The sequence below is a fragment of the Canis lupus genome, chromosome 10 (assembly GCF_048164855.1).
Source record: "Canis lupus baileyi chromosome 10, mCanLup2.hap1, whole genome shotgun sequence".
Lineage (NCBI taxonomy): Eukaryota > Metazoa > Chordata > Mammalia > Carnivora > Canidae > Canis > Canis lupus.
The window spans coordinates 7,579,525-7,595,753 of NC_132847.1; positions in this window are offsets into that span (position 1 = coordinate 7,579,525).

The following is a 16,229-nucleotide window of genomic DNA, read 5'->3' on the forward strand; positions in this document are numbered from 1 at the left end:
TTCTGATCTGAGAGTAAAAACTTTCACTTTTTCATTGTTGAGTCTGATGTTAACTGTGGGCTTCTCTTACATGACCTTTATTTATTATGTTGAAGTATGTTTCCCCTATACTCTCTGTTGAGACTTCTGATGATGAAAGGGTGTTGAATTTTATCAAATGCTTTTTCTGCTTCTATAAGGTGATCATATAACTTAAATTTTTTTTTTTGTTAATATGGTGTATTACACGAAGTTTCAAATCTAGAGCCATCTTTGCATCTCTGGAACACATCCTAATCGATTATGGATATATTTTATGTATTTTTAATGTATCATTGAATTAAGTTTGCTAATGTTTTGATCAGGATTTTTGTGTTTACGTTTATTAGAGATATTAGTCTGTAATTTTTCTTGTACTCTCCTTGTCTGGTTTTAACTTAGGGGGATGTTTGCTGGAACAGAGTGCTTGGATAAGTGACAATTAGAATAAATATTGTAGTCTGGAAGTATACTTGTGTTGAAGGGACAATGAGGAGGCCAGTGTGCTAAGGAGAGTGAAGTGAGTCAAGGGAGTAGTGAGAGAGCAGGAATCAGAAAAGTAACAGGAGACCATTTCATGCTGGTTTTGTAGGCTACAGGAAGGACTTTGGCTTTTCCATAGAGTTAAATGGAGAGCTAATACAGTCAACTGAATTAAATGGTGTGCCATTTCAACTCACTATTAATAGAAATTGAAATGATAACTCTCAAACAGGAGAACTTTTTGATGTTGGACTATGTAGAAATTATAAAATCTAGTGCAGAATACTGATGCATCTATCTTTAGGAAAATCAATTATACCAAATGCCTGAATCCCATCAATCCAAACTTACCTCTAATAATTCCCCTAGTGCAAGTGTGATTGGGTTAAGTTAATCTTTTGTTAGAAAATGTCACTTTTATAAAACACATATTAGAACTTGTAATAGTTTTGTATACATGGTTATAGTTGGCAGGAAATTTTGATAATTATTTTTTTCTTAAATATTTTATTTATTCATGAGAGACACACAGAGAGAGGCAGAGATGCTGGCAGAGGGAGAAACAGGCTCCCTGTAGGGAGCCTGATGTGGGACTCCATCCCAGGACCCCGGGATCACAACCTGAGCCAAAAGCAGATGCCTAGCCACTGAGCCACTCAGGTGGCCCCCAATTTTGATAATTTAATCTAGAATATCACTAGGTAACTGCTCATCTCTTCTAAAGAAAAAAAAGAATAGGGTGTAGTATGCAACTGATGAATCACTAAATTCTACCTCTGAAACTAGTAATATAGTATCTGTTAATTAAATTGAATTTAAATAAAACATTTAATAAAAAAGAAAAAACAAAATTTAAACTGCTTCTCACAGTAAGTACTAAATGTTATGTAAATAGATGTAAAATGAATCACCAAGATTTTAAAGTGTACAGCTGAGGGATTAGTTTCATAGAACAATTCATGTCTATGTATGCTACATCTGCTGTTTTAAATTTGATTCAGTTTTACTCTATACCTGTTATGTCCTCTGGCTTTAAAATATATTTTAATATATAAAAATTTAATATATATGTTAATGTATTTTAACATATGTATTTTAATATATATTTTTAAACAGATATATTTAATATGTTTTTTTTTTTTTTTTTTTTTTTTTTTAAATTTTTTTTTTAATTTTTATTTATTTATGATAGTCACACAGAGAGAAAGAGAGAGAGGCAGAGACACAGGCAGAGGGAGAAGCAGGCTCCATGCACCGGGAGCCCGATGTGGGATTCGATCCCGGGTCTCCAGGATCACGCCCTGGGCCAAAGGCAGGCGCCAAACCGCTGCGCCACCCAGGGATCCCTAATATGTTTTTTTTTCTCTCTTTCTCTCTCTCTCTCTCTATATTTTTTCTTCTGGAGTGACACCTTGCTGGGTCACTCATAGCCTGGTGATGTCTCTGTGATCTTTCCATTAAATTCAGCTCTCAAAATCACAGGTATAAATTTATAATCAAATACAAATAACTATCAGTTCAAATGCTACCTTTCCTGGAACACTCTGCAGGAAAAGAGTGGAGGTTTGCCTGGAAAAATATCAGACAGATTCCAGGCAAAGGCAAGCTGGTAAGCATCGTGTTGGCCAGGATACATTTGCATGAGAGGTGAGGAGTCATACTCTGAAGACTGTAGCTGCCTCTGCTCCTCAGGCAATTCATGGTTATTAACCTCATTTCTGAGGTGATAGCTGGAATCATGGGAGGTCCTGGCAACCAGGGAAAGAAGAGTTCTTAGGAGAACAAGAGCTGGCTCCCCATACCTGACCACATGTCTTGCACTTGCACAGCTGCACAGGCTCTAGGGTCCTGCATTTCCAATTTTCCAGGTGGTTCCTAGGATTTAAGTGAATTCCAGAGTCAGAATATTGATTTTTAATCTCTAAATAAATCTTATGTTTATGTTTACTAATTCTCTAGTACATTCTTCTGTGCCCAATTGAATTTTCCCATGAGTCAACTAATGCCAACTAAAGAGCACAAAAGGATTTAGAACTTTTTTTTTTTTTAAAGAAAACTGGTAATAAAAGTGTTTGGGAGAACTGCTTAAATATTGTGATGTGAATCTATACCAAAATAAAATAAAATCAAAAGCACCTTGTGATTGATAACTGTGAACATATGGAATTACCTTGAAAAGTCCTAAGGGATCCACTTCAGATGTTAGCTGTGTGACTTTTAACTTCATTTCTCTGAACCTCTGTTTGCTCACTTGAAAAAAAAAAACAAAAACAAAAACCTAAACCAGCATTGATTGTATTTTCATTGCCAATCAGTTTAAAATATTTAAAATTTTTTTCTTGTGAATTTTGTCTTCATCCAATGACTATTTTTTAAAAGATTTTATTTATTTATTAATGAGAGACACACAGACAAGCAGAGACCTAAGCAGAGGGAGAAGCAGGCTCCCCATGGGAACTGCATGTGGGACTCAATCCCAGCCCCAGGATCGTGACCTGAGCCAAAGGCAGATGCTCAACCACTGAGCCACCCAGGTGCCCTCATCCAATCATTACTGATAATTATTTAAACTACAGATATTTGGAATTTTCCTGGTTATCTGCTTGATGATTTTTAATTTTATTTTCTCTGGCCAGAGAAAATGCCCCCTATCATTTCAGTTCCCTTAAATATCTTGAGGCTTGTTTGATGGGAATACGTATTCTTTTCTAGTGCACAAAGTAGATTACATTGACCATATGAATGTGCATTGAAAATATTTATTTTGTGATCGTTGGATGTAATGTCCTTCAAATGCCAATTAGATCAGTGTGTTTCTGGCCATTCAAGCCTTTACTGATGATTTTTGTCTACAAGCTTTACTGATTGCTAAATTTAAATGATTGTATAATTGCTTATTTCTCCTTTTAATTCTGTCCATTTCTGCTTCATGTATTTTAAAGTTCTCTTATTAGGTGCATATACATTTATAATTCTTATTTCTTCTTGATGAATGATCTTTTTATCGTTATGGAATCTCCCTTTTTACTAGTAATATTTCTCCTAAGGTCTGCATTATAGTAACCACTCTACACTTCTTATGCTTCTTGTGTCATGCAACTTTACCAGTTATAGTGTCTCTTCTTCATTTCTGATCTTAATTATTTGAGTCTAAACTCTTTTTTTTTTTGTAGTTGAGCTAAAGGTTTGTCAATTTTGTTCATCTTTGGAAAGACCAGCTCTTAGTTTAATTGATGTTTTTTTTCTTGTTTTTCTTTCATTCATTTCCACTTTGATCTTCATTATTTCCTTCTTTCTGCTAACTTTGGGCTTTGTTCTTATTCTGTTTTTTTTTTTTTTTTTTTTGTGGTATACAGTCAGGTTGTTTACCTAAGATCTTTGTAATTTCTCAGTATATTCCTTTATCACTGTAAACGTTTTTCTCAGAACTGCTTTTATAGCATCCTTTGGATTTTGATATGTTGTGTTTCCATTTTTATTTCTTTGAAATATTTTAAAATTTTTCTTTCTTTTCGACCCTTTGGTTGTTCAAAAGTATGTGGCTTAGTTTCTACATATTTTAAAATTCAGGTCCTACTTTTTAATCCATGCCAATAATCTCTGCCTTTTGCAGTGGTGGTGTTTAGACCAGTAACATTTACTGTGATTATTATTATGATAGGATTTTGGTCTCTTCCTTCACTATCTACTTTTTATTTATCTTCACTGTTTTATGTTCTATCTATCCCTCAGCCTTCATTTAGATTTTTCCAATATTACTGTATTCCACTTAAAAGTATCTATTGGCTTTTGACTGTGTGTGTATGTGTGTATCTATATATTTAGAGTTGTTATACTAGTTATAGCATATATAAGTAACTTACCACAGCCTACTTATATAACTAACTTAGCACAAATTACTTATGGTTAATCTTAATCTTGTATCAGTTCATGTAAAATATAAAAGTTGGCAAAAATACAGGCATCTTTACCACCACCCTTTATGTTGTCCTATATATTACATTTGTGTATATTGGAAACTCCACTAATGACTAGATATCAGGCCTTAATTTTCTTATTTTACCTTCCATTTCTTTTCCTACAAGTAACTTTTGTCAATTGTTGGCTGTGCATAATTTAATTATACTTTTATGTGTATGTGCATGTTTTTAATATAAAAATATCATAAGACTAAAAAGAAGTAAGCCAGAGGAGAATATTGAGGGGATGAGGTTGGATAGGTACTGGGGGAGCCAGACACCCAGTGGGGCTTGTAGGCCATTGTAAGGATTTCAGCATTTAAAAGCTGAGAGAAAGGAGATTTGCAGAATTGTCAGTAGAAGAATAGCAAAATCTGATTTACATTTTGAAAAGCTCCTATGTCAAGAATGAACTGTAATAGGTCAAGGATAGAAGCAGGGAGGCCACATAGCAGGCAGGTGCAAAAATCCAGATAATGGATGTTGGTAGCTCAGACCAGGAGGTGGTGACAAATTGGTTGGATTCCTATTAGATTCTGGTAGTAATGCTGATAAGATTTTTAGATGGGTTGTATGTGGAACATGAAACAGATAAGTCAGGAATGACTCCAAGATTTTTCACTTCTGAAATTGAAAGTTAGGCGTTGGCATTCAATGAGAAGGGAAAAAAAAATCAGGTGAAATTGTTTGAGGGGGCAGAAAATGAATTTACTTATGGAGATGTCATATATACATTTGTATGTATCAATCAATATAATTCATTGAAGAGTTTTGGACAGAAGATAGATTTTTGGAAATTACCCTATAGAGATGGTATATAAAATGATGAGATGGATGAATTCCCTTCCATGGGAACACATGTATATAGAAAAGAGAAGGGAAAAAAACTGAGCCCCAGAATACTCCAATAATCAAAGGTCTAGAAGAAAAGGAGGAGAGTAAGGAGTTTGGAAGGAATAACTATTTAAACAGAAAGAAAAGCAAGGATGTGTATTGTCCTATATCCAAATGAGCAGGATCTATGAAAGCAGAGATACGAATGTTCTGGGTCTAATGCTACTAATAGGTCAAATCAAATGACACTTGAGACCAGACCTTTGGATTTAGCCATTTGGCAAAACTGATGTCCTTGATGAGAGTTATTTTGGTGCAGATGTTGTGATGGCAAGAGAGAGGGAAATCAGAGTGGTGTATGATAAAGAATGGATGGAAAAGAAGAAAATAATAGAACAAGGGGAATTGAAGGCAACGTGTAATGATTGCCCTTCCAAGTAGGTGTGCTGAAGAAGGGAGTAAAGAAATGATGAGATGGTCATAGCTCATGAGTAAAGCTGGATCAAAAGAAGATTTATTTCATTTAATTTTTTAAGATGAAAGGGACAAGAGTGTGCTTCTCTGCTGATTGGACTGATCAAATAGAAAAGGAAATTTTAATCATGAAAGAAAAAGTCACAGTTTCTTGAACAGTGTCCTTGATTGTTCTCAAGAACACAGCGATTGGTTAAAGTTAAGAGCATGGAGAGATTGTTTTGGTAAAAGGAAAGCAGAAGTTCTGGGTGTAGGTGCTGATCGTAAATAGATGTGGTTGGTGGAGAATGGGAAAATTGTCTTAGGACTGCTTCCATTTTCTTGGTGAAGTGGAACCATAGGATCATCTCTGAATGTATGTCAGAGAAGAGGATTTGAAGTTAAAAAACCATCTTCTAGGAGTATGGGTGAGTGGGTGGATCCTAGTAGTTTTTAATTTTTTCTGAATGTTTGGAAATTCTAGCAATGTATGTTTTGGTGTGAGCCTTTTGTATTCATTTTGCTGGGTTCTTTTAATCTGGAAAACTATTTGTTTCTTTCTTAGATGCTAGGCCAGGGAGGCAGGTTTATTCAGTAAATGAGAAAATACTAAGTATGTTTAAGCTGAGGTGTCATGTATTGACCAGTATATTTAAGGAAGCAAACTTGCTTTTACAGCTAGTCCATTACATGGCATTGACTTAACAAAATTCAAATCATGTTCAATACCTGAAAGCCAGGCATGTATAATGATTAGTAGCTGGATTTATTATCCATTCCTTTTTACCTACTGTTCTGTAATTGCTCTAAGAACATCCTTCTTGATCCTCAACCTTCTTGCTTTGGATTTCTGCCTCTGGCTTTCTATATTTAGGAAACTCATTGTCGGTTTTTTTTGAAGTTTTTATTCAAATTCCAGTTAGTTAACACACAGTGTAACATTAGTTTCAGACATACAATATAGTAATTCATCACTTCCTTATATCATCCTGTGCTCATCACAACAAAGCCCTCCTTAATCCCCATCACCTGTTTCCTGGATCCCCCCTACTCACTTGCCCTCTGGTGATCATCAGTGTGTTCTCTATAGTTAGGAGGCTGTGTCTTGGTTTGGCTCTGTCTCTCTCTCTCTTTCTCCCTTTGCTGATTTGTTCTGTTTCTTATATTCCACATATGAGGGAAATCATAGGTATTTGTCTTTCTCTGACCAACTTACATCACTTAGCATAATACTGTCTCGCTCCATCCATGTCACTGCAGTGGCAAGATTTCATTCTTTTTACAACATCATTTTTAAAATATTTAAATTTATAGTTAACATACAGTGTAATATAAGTTCAACACTTTTGTACATCATGGTGCTTGTGATATACACAACAAGTGGACTCCTTAATCCCAATCACCACTATCCCCTACACACCTCCCTGATGATAACCATCAGTTTGTTCTTACAGGTTAGAGTCCCTTTAGGAGCCTCTTTGAATGCCAACTTTGTGTTTATCTCCCAGCTTTGCCTCTCCTTAATTACACCATCCCTGTATCTTTGAGTGTCCCACTTCATTCATTGGACATTTGCTTTGTGTGACTGTCTACCAGCTATCATAGTTTCTGGACCTTATTTCCTTTCTACCAGCCCTCAAAATAAATCACAGTCAAATAAAAGAGGTGAGATCCTCAGGTAGTAGTCTAAAATGGGTTAGACTAAAGAAAAAGGCTAGAAGCTAGGAGAATTTCCACAGCCAGGTCTGATGGTGAGTGAAGTAGTAAGGAGGATTTATTCTAACATGGCACAGGGTTTATTCTTCAGCAGTTGGGTTGTGACAAACATTACTAAAGAGATGGTATTTCTCAATTATGCTTGGGACCACTTGGTATTTCATTAAGAGTGCAAACTGAACATAATAAAATCGTTTATTAAGTTCATGGTAACTTTTTGAGAAGTGTAGGTAACACATAGAAATGGACACTTGGGTCCAAATTGTCTTCAGTGTCTCTTTATGACAGTGTTATGTCATGCTGTTACCACTCAGATGCTCACTGCGATCATGCCAAAAATACACAGACTTTGGAAAACACTTTGCAATTTTTTTTTCATTTTTCTTTAAGATGATCTGATTTTCACTTGTCTTCACAGTGGAAAGTTACAGGTACGTTGTCACAGCAGGCACCTCTGCACAGTATTTAGAATGAAAACTATTTATCTTCTGTAATGAATGTTAGATTGATAGTCTGTGTCTCAGCTACCAGATATCAGTTCAAATGGGATTTACTTAATAAGGAATTCATTGCAGAGATAATGTATTGTAGAAAGTGTGCTGTAGAATTTGACGTAGGGATATCAGGAATTTCTTCTCAGTCACCAAGTACTCAGGGGACTTTCCTCCCTACTCTCACAAAAGGCATATCATACAAATGCAGATAGTGACAAGATGAGATGGGACTTACCTTTGTGTAAAAAATAATTACTATTTGAAAGACTAACCTCTGCTTGTCTACACAAAGCTAACATGCTTTCATGATTGACTGAACTTTTGCTTCATATGGTAGTGTTTTGGCGCCCCATGACCCATTTATTAGCTTCACACAGAAGGTTTTGCCCATGTTTATAAGCATTATGCTGCAGCATAAAACCATATATTTCAGATCCCCACTTTAAACTTTGAAGGGAAATAGGAGGTTGTTGGAGGTCCACTATTGATGAAATTATTCAGATATTGCTTGATAATTCATTTGACTTTGTGCAGTTAAAACCTGATATATTTGCACAAATAACTTATTTTTAAATCACCAATTCCCCTGGAAGAGGAAAAAAACCCTTGCATTTGATTATAAATGCCATCTAGAGAAATGTGCAGAAGGTAGCTGTTAACTCAACTTTAATTTTTTTCCATTCCTTTGTTACCATTTCTATCTTTCCTTTATCCACAAAGGTCCACAAAGTTGAACATGTGCCAGGTTTTTAGACAGTTTTATGACAATCCAACCCAAAAATGTCTATTCTCTGGAGAAAACTCTATAGCGGCAATCTCATACATTTTCATTCAATTTATTCGTTGAATGTTAGGAAGGAAACTGATATATCAGTGGCTAAACTTGTTATTTTGGAAGCAAGATTATGATTTAAACAGAGCTGAACACATTGACCTCTGAATCCCTGCCCTAGATTTCTGACACAATGATCTTCTTCTCATGAATGGCTCCAGAGTATCTTGTGGGTCCCCCGATGGCAGGAGAATGGTGTCTTTTCATCAGACAACTGATTCTCAGGGTCTTCTCACATTTTGAACAACTAATCAAATCAACATACGGTCCATCACTCCAGTGGCAGATATTTTTTGTTTAGAAGTAATTATTAAAAATCATGCTAAAAATGGGTGTTAAAAATACTATAATACTGTAGTGTTATGTGCTGTGATTAAATACTCCATAGGAGTCAGGGCATCCTGGGAGGATCAAAAACACATGTGAGGTGAGAAATTCATTAAGTTAGAGAAGAAAAGCAATCGGAGGGAGGGGAACAACAAGTTGGTGGTCATCAGCCAAAGAGGGAGTGACCAGTGTCCCCTCTTCAACATTTTCACCGCCTTGGAAACAACCTACAGTTTTGATTTTTATTGAGACATGGACACATTAGACTGACAACTGGATTGGCCTACTTATGGGTTTACAGAAATGCACAAAGTGAAAAAAAGAAAAAGAATGGCACAGTTTCTATTATATCCATATATTTTATATATTGAGCTTGTGTTCTATGTCTTGCAAACCACTGAGTCATTTTATATATGCTATCTTGCTCAATTTTATCTATAGCTCCATTATGAAATGGGGTACCAAGAATAACTAATATTTAGAGATTTGAAAAAATTATGAGAAGAAATGCAATGTGATAAGTGGGATTTTTAATTTAATTTAATTTTTTTAAAAAAGATTCTATTTATTCATGAAAGACACAGAGAGAGGCAGAGAAGGGGAAGCAGGCTGTCTATGGGGAGCCTGATGTGGACTCGATCCAAGGACCCCAGGACACAACCTGAGCTGAAGGCAGATGCTCAACCATTGAGCAACCCAGGTGTCCCTAAATGGGATTTAAAAAAAAGATAATAGCAGAATGCTTATTTCAAGTCTTAGAACTCATGGTGGTCATTTAGGAAGAAAAAACCAGGCACGTGAATTAGTTACTGCTTACCAGATTAAGTGTTGCTAGAATGGGGGAGGTACATTGACAGACTTGGAGTAGTCTGGAAAATTTAGCGTTTAGTTTTAGGAGTTGTTTTTTCCTGATCCTGTTGTCCCAGTGCCCCCCTGTCCACAGAACAGGTTATGCCATTTATTCTTGGGAAATTAAAAAAAAATTTTATTGGAGTTCAATTTGCCAACATATAGCATAACACCCAGTGCTCTTCCCACCAAGTGCCCCCCTCAGTGCCCATCATCCACTCACCCCAACCCCCCCGCCCACCTCCCCTTCCACTACCCCTTGTTCATTTCCCAGAGTTAGGTGTCTCTCATGTTTTGTCATCCTCACTGATATTTTCACTCATTTTCTCTCTTTTCCCTTTATTCCTTTTCACTAATTTTTATATTCCCCAAATGAATGAGACCATATAATGTTTGTCCTTTTCCGATTGACTTATTTCACTCAGCATAATACCCTCCAGGTCCATCCACATCGAAGCAAATGGTGGGTATTTGTCGTTTATTTAAAAAAAAAAAAAAATTGACCTCAAGAAAACCAAGTCAAAATGTCAAGAACAAAACCCAGACTACAACTAAATGTCTTCCAGTGTTACTTCCTCATTTGATTTAAAACAAACAAACAAACAAACCAACTCTCCTCCAACCTCTTCATTCCTTTGCAGCCAGTGAGTTATTCCTGTGAATAGGCCAAATGTTACATGCAAAGAGTTGTGGAAAATGGCCACTGGCCATGTTCTTTCTCATTGCCTTCGTCTATAACAAAAAATGATCTATAGAGTTTTGCTTCTGTTCTTGCAAAATGGTTGCTTTGAGTGTACCTCCAAAAGTAGGTGATGGTGCATGCTTTCTAGGTCTCAAATGAAGGGCTGACTGTTTAACAGATAAACTCTCTTAAACCAACTTTTCTCCTCTTTGACTTCCCAGTTCCCTTCTCTGGGCAAAACATCCCAGCCTTATCCTTGGTCTTCATTCTTTGTTTGCTTAAACCATTTAATGGCCTTTGCGTTAATAGTAAATGGTAGACCTCAGATTATACCTGTGATTTATGATGAAGATGATATATTGCAGATTATTTTCCCACATGTGGTACATGAATTTAACAAGACAATATCCCTAACAGTACCTTGAGACACAAACCTGGGCAAAAATAATACCCTACTGCTCTACCCAGAGAACTGAAAATTTTGAACAGCTGGATTTGTTTGTACAGAATGTTCTATGTTGTGTCTTTGAATCAAACACAGTCTCAAAAAAGTTATTAAGAGGTTCACCTGTTCTTAATGCCAGGGACAGTTGGGAGCTGAGTGGATTTTCAGCTGTAATGTCTTTGCCAGGTTTGAAAAAGCAATTTAATAGTGCCTGAGACCTCTTTATGAATGTGAAGTTCCCCACTGCTTTTGAAGAGCAGCCTATTGCCCCCGAATCTTTGAACAATCACCAAAGAAGACATCGCATGAGGGTGGAGGTTGGAAGTGGTGCATATTAACTGGAGCAATTGCACACAATCCAAGATGAATGGTTCTTTCTACTTTCCCCTCATCCCTTGTGATTAGAAATAAATTTGTTAGGTATGTCTAGGAGACTAATTACATCATCAGGAGGAATATCCCAGTGGGGAAATCTTTTCTTTTCAGATCAAAAGGATGGCCAGCGGCTACTGTGTTCAATCCAGTAATCTGCAGGAGATAGTGCCAGGGATGGCAAAGCAGCTCTGCTCCTCGGGAGCATCTGCTCACAGAAAATGATGGGAAATTAACCATGTAGTGGAAAGGCAGCTGCAAAGCATCCAGTAAACAGGAATGAGGGGAAGACTCACCCACACAGAGGAGATAAAATGGGAAAAGAGGTTACGGGAGGGCCAGTGCAGTTAGAAGAATCTTGGTTTACTAGGAAACAGCAATGGAGAGGCAGGAGTCCTGTGTTTAAGTGCCAGCTCTGATCCTTGCAGACTACTTTGTGCCACAGAGTCTTCTCCAGGTTGTTATGAGGATGCAGTAAGTGAAATATGAAGCACGAGATTGATCTTGTTTTTATAGAGTGATACCCAGGCTCATTACTGATGTTTCAGCTAGCAGCCACTCATTTTTCTTCCACTTTCAGTGTGGCATGCAGCTGATAGACCTATTGGTCTTAGGATGGAGCCCTCAGCATGGAACTCCCAGCTGGGCACTGAATGCCATGAATGATCAATGCTCAGTCGATCTCAGGATTTCAGTGATGATGGAGAGATGGGTAATTATCCAAAGAAGGCAGGGCAAAATAATAGTATACATTTAATTCTTAAAATAGACTTAGAGAAAGTCAAATGAAATAGTAAAAATAAAAGTGTTTATGACCTGGAAACTGAGTCCTAGAACTTTTCATGACCTGGGGGAGACAACATATCATCTAGTTCAATATCCATAATTGACAGAGAAAGAAAGGCCAAAGAAGTCTACAGGCCTGGGTTGTATTGGTGTTGGTAGAGAAGGCTAGGTGTAAATCAAAGATATTTGCTCCCTTTCCACAAGATAGAGCAATGACCAGACAGTGACAGTGCAGCAAGAGGTATTGCCCTGCCCTCTTAGCAAGGTGGGGCCCTTCAGCCAAATCTTGCCGGTAGAGTGGGAGTGGAAATGATATCAATCAGCTGAGAGAGAAAGTGGTGGGAAGCTGGTTTGCCTGTATTCCCTCCCTCATCTGTTTTCTGGATTTCCATGCCATGGACATCTTTGGAAGCCATATATTGAAGATGACACCACCATCTTTGGGGTTGCTAGATGGCTGTATGAAGCAAGGCTTTCACTCTTTATACCCCTCCTTGCTTTTCTAATAATTGATCTTTCTGAGCAAGACATATATTTCTTTAGTGGCAAGCCAGGGTTTCTTTGTTGTAGCAGTTAGCTTTACCTTAATGGTGTGGAATTGGGTCCCAGATTTTGCTTTTAATAACTTCCCTCTACAAGTGATTGTGTTTTCCTTCCTTGTACCCAAATAGAAAACATGCCACTAGCCATGTAAGCCATACCTCACTTTTAAGCACAATTTTTGGAGATAAGTACTTGAAGGAGAGATAAAGTCTTTAAGAAATAAATGAAGGAAAAGAATGGATGGTGTGTAGATAAACCATATTTTTCCCTTCAGAGCTTGAATAATTAGGTCAATAATTAAACCTCGCTATATGATTTTTCTTCTTCTTAAAGAATGAAAGTTTAGGGGCAATTTTTACAAGCATTATGCCATTTATTTGGGTGTTTTTAGCATGAATTGTTTTTACCATCTGTTTGTGTATTTACCCTAGATAGTATGAGAAGCTAGGCCAAACCAAAGGCAAGTTTTAGTGTAGTCAAACTGGTAATCACATATACTTAAGGGCTCAAGAGCCAGATTGTCAGGGGTAAATTCTGAAGATAGCACTTACTAGCTCTATGATATGGGGATATCATACCTCAGTTCTGTGACCTCAGTTTTTCCTTATCTACAAAATGAGATCGTGATGGTCCATATTTGACAGAGCTATTAGGAGCGTGACATGAAAAAAAGTATCTATAAATGACACCACATAGAAGCATACTGAATAGATGCTCTCTTGGGGGGTGATTAAAGGCTTTTGTTAAGTCATCCAATATAAAAATCCCAGAATGGTATATGAGGCTTCCAGAAGCTGATGCACGTGTTGATAATGTGCTTGTTCTTTGAACATTAGAGAAATCAAGGGGATGTCCTCAAGCTATAACGGAGGTAAATGGTAAATTGCTCACCCGCAGTGTGTTGTAAGGTGTAAATGCATCCAAAGGATGGTTTGCTACTTCCGCTTATCTCCGTGATTTCCCACGATGACTAAAGGAGATCAGCTACGGGAAAGGCTCTTCATAAGCTGTAATGTTGTATTACAAATTTGCCCATTTGTTTTCCCATTTAATATAGAGTTACCAAGCGTTGATTAAATACCCTATATTTGGTTAAGGACTGGAGTGGTGTCTGAATAGGGTATTTAGGGATTCTACCAGCAGGCAACACTAAGTCTAGTGACAGATGACAGACAAGTACACAAGTTTTCTAATCAAACGTGCTATACTCTAGGAATATATAGGGCGCCATGGACATAGCAGAAAGTGACACATGATTTTATTACTGCTGAAATAACTTTTCCTTCCCCTTCAGAACAAGATTTCCTAAATCTGATTTTTTTTCCTTCCACTAAATTTCAAGGTCAGGGCAGGGAGATTATAATATCTTTCTAAAATGATTAATAATGCTTAAAGCTGAAAACAAAATCTGGGTTTCCTGAATATCACAGTTTATTACCTAAGCTAAAATATTGGTTTGGGTTTTACTTTGGTCAATATTTGCCCTCTGTGGCTCAGTTGCTTGGCTGTCATTATAGAAACATCTGTTTTTAACCTCCCATTAACATATAGTTGTTAAAGAAGCTCAGATTTTATCTTTGGAATTTGTCCCTGGGTAATAAGTAGATTCCATTAGTTGCGCATCAAGTTCAGAATTCATTTAGGAATCTTTGTGAATTCAGGTTCACTCTCCTTGAGACGGAGCTATTGGAATTCCTACAGAGCTTCCAATGACCGGGTAGCCTCCCTTCTCCTGACCTTTTGTCATTGAGGCACACTCTCACTACCAGGCTGAGGACAAGATCTTCAGAACAAACCTAGACATGCAGCCAAAATGGCCCATGGCTAGAACAAGTTGGGGACAGAGCAGAAAAGATTTTTTAAGAATGCATTTTCTTCACTGTTTACCAGCTTACTTCTTGCCTAGAGTGTATGACTAATGGCACTGGGATCATGGGTGCATTTGGAGAATGATTCACTAGCAATATAGTTTGATGCTCCTTCCTTCCTTCCTACCTTCCTTCCTTCCTTCCTTCCTTCCTTCCTTCCTTCCTTCCTTCCTTCCTTCCTTTCTATTTGAAACAGAGCAAGAGTGAGTGAGAGAGAGAGAGCATGCTTGGATGGAGAGAGAGAAGCAGGCTCCAAGCAGCCTGATGTGGGGCTTTCTATTTCAGGCCCCTGGGATCATGACCCCAGGCAAAGGCAGATGCCTAAATGACTGAGCCACCCAGGCGCCCCTGATTTTTATTCTAATTTTTTTTTATTATGCACGTAACACATGTCATTGTGGAAAAGAAACTGTAGATGTACAAAAACATGAACAAAAACTACCCACTTCCTGCCTTCAGTGGTTTTTAGGCTTTTTCTTTACATTATACACATATATGTTATTCATGTTGTATTATAACCCTCACATTATTATGAGCACAGAGGAAAGTTCTAGAACTAGAAAAATCATGGAAATAATCAAGTGCCCCTAGGATATTTGATATTCTAGGATACCTTTGATGTATATTATGTCAACTAAGACTTTCAATAAGCCCTGGGGTGAGATTTCTGCATATTTCTCTTCACCAAATACTCTGCAACACCGGGGTACAGTGGAAAGAATGTGAGTTTTGGAATTAGAAATGGTTCAAATGTGAGTTATGTACATGCTGTAGTTGTGTGATCTTGGCAAATGATACAGGTTTTAGTCACAAGAAACTGCCAACATCTGACCCTTTTTTGACTTAAAAATGGTGATTTCATATGGTTCAGTCTAAATCTTCAACTGTTAGAGGGTAGCTGGCTTAACAATTAAATGTAGAGTAATACTAGCAAACAGAGTTGATGGGGGAATTAAATCAGACCTATTTGTTAAATACCTCGCATAGAGTAAGTGTTCAACAAATGTTAATCCCTTACTCTAATGTCTCCATTGGGAATGTGAAGTATCCTTGAGATGAATGAGTGTGGGTCCTCGGGGAAACAAATGCCAAAATGGATTAAAGGTGTAAGAAATTTTTCGGGAGAATTGCTTTTTATAGAAAATGGGGATTGCATCAGGACAGCCTAGGGGAACTGTTAGCTCATGATGGAGGTCTGACCTTGACTTAAGGGAGAGTGAGAAGATGGGAAAGTTGGGTGCAGGTGTCTTAGACCACCATACAGTTCTGAGGGAAGTGTGCCAAAGCTGTTAGGACAGTGGTGTGTCATGTCACCCAGGAACCAAGTGGTCTTGGTCTGTTACTCTTGATCGTTCACTGGAAGCAGCACCAGGAAGCACAGCCTTAGCAAAGAAACTGGTGGGATTCTCAGAGGGCGGCTCCCAGAGCTTCTCTGGCAAGAATTTGGGGGAAGCAGGGGAGCACATTCTTGTGGCTACCATGTGTGAATACCAGACATTAGTCCATGTAATGTGTTCCTCATTATTTTTAGAAAGATTGAAATTAGAGTATGAGAATGATGAGGATTT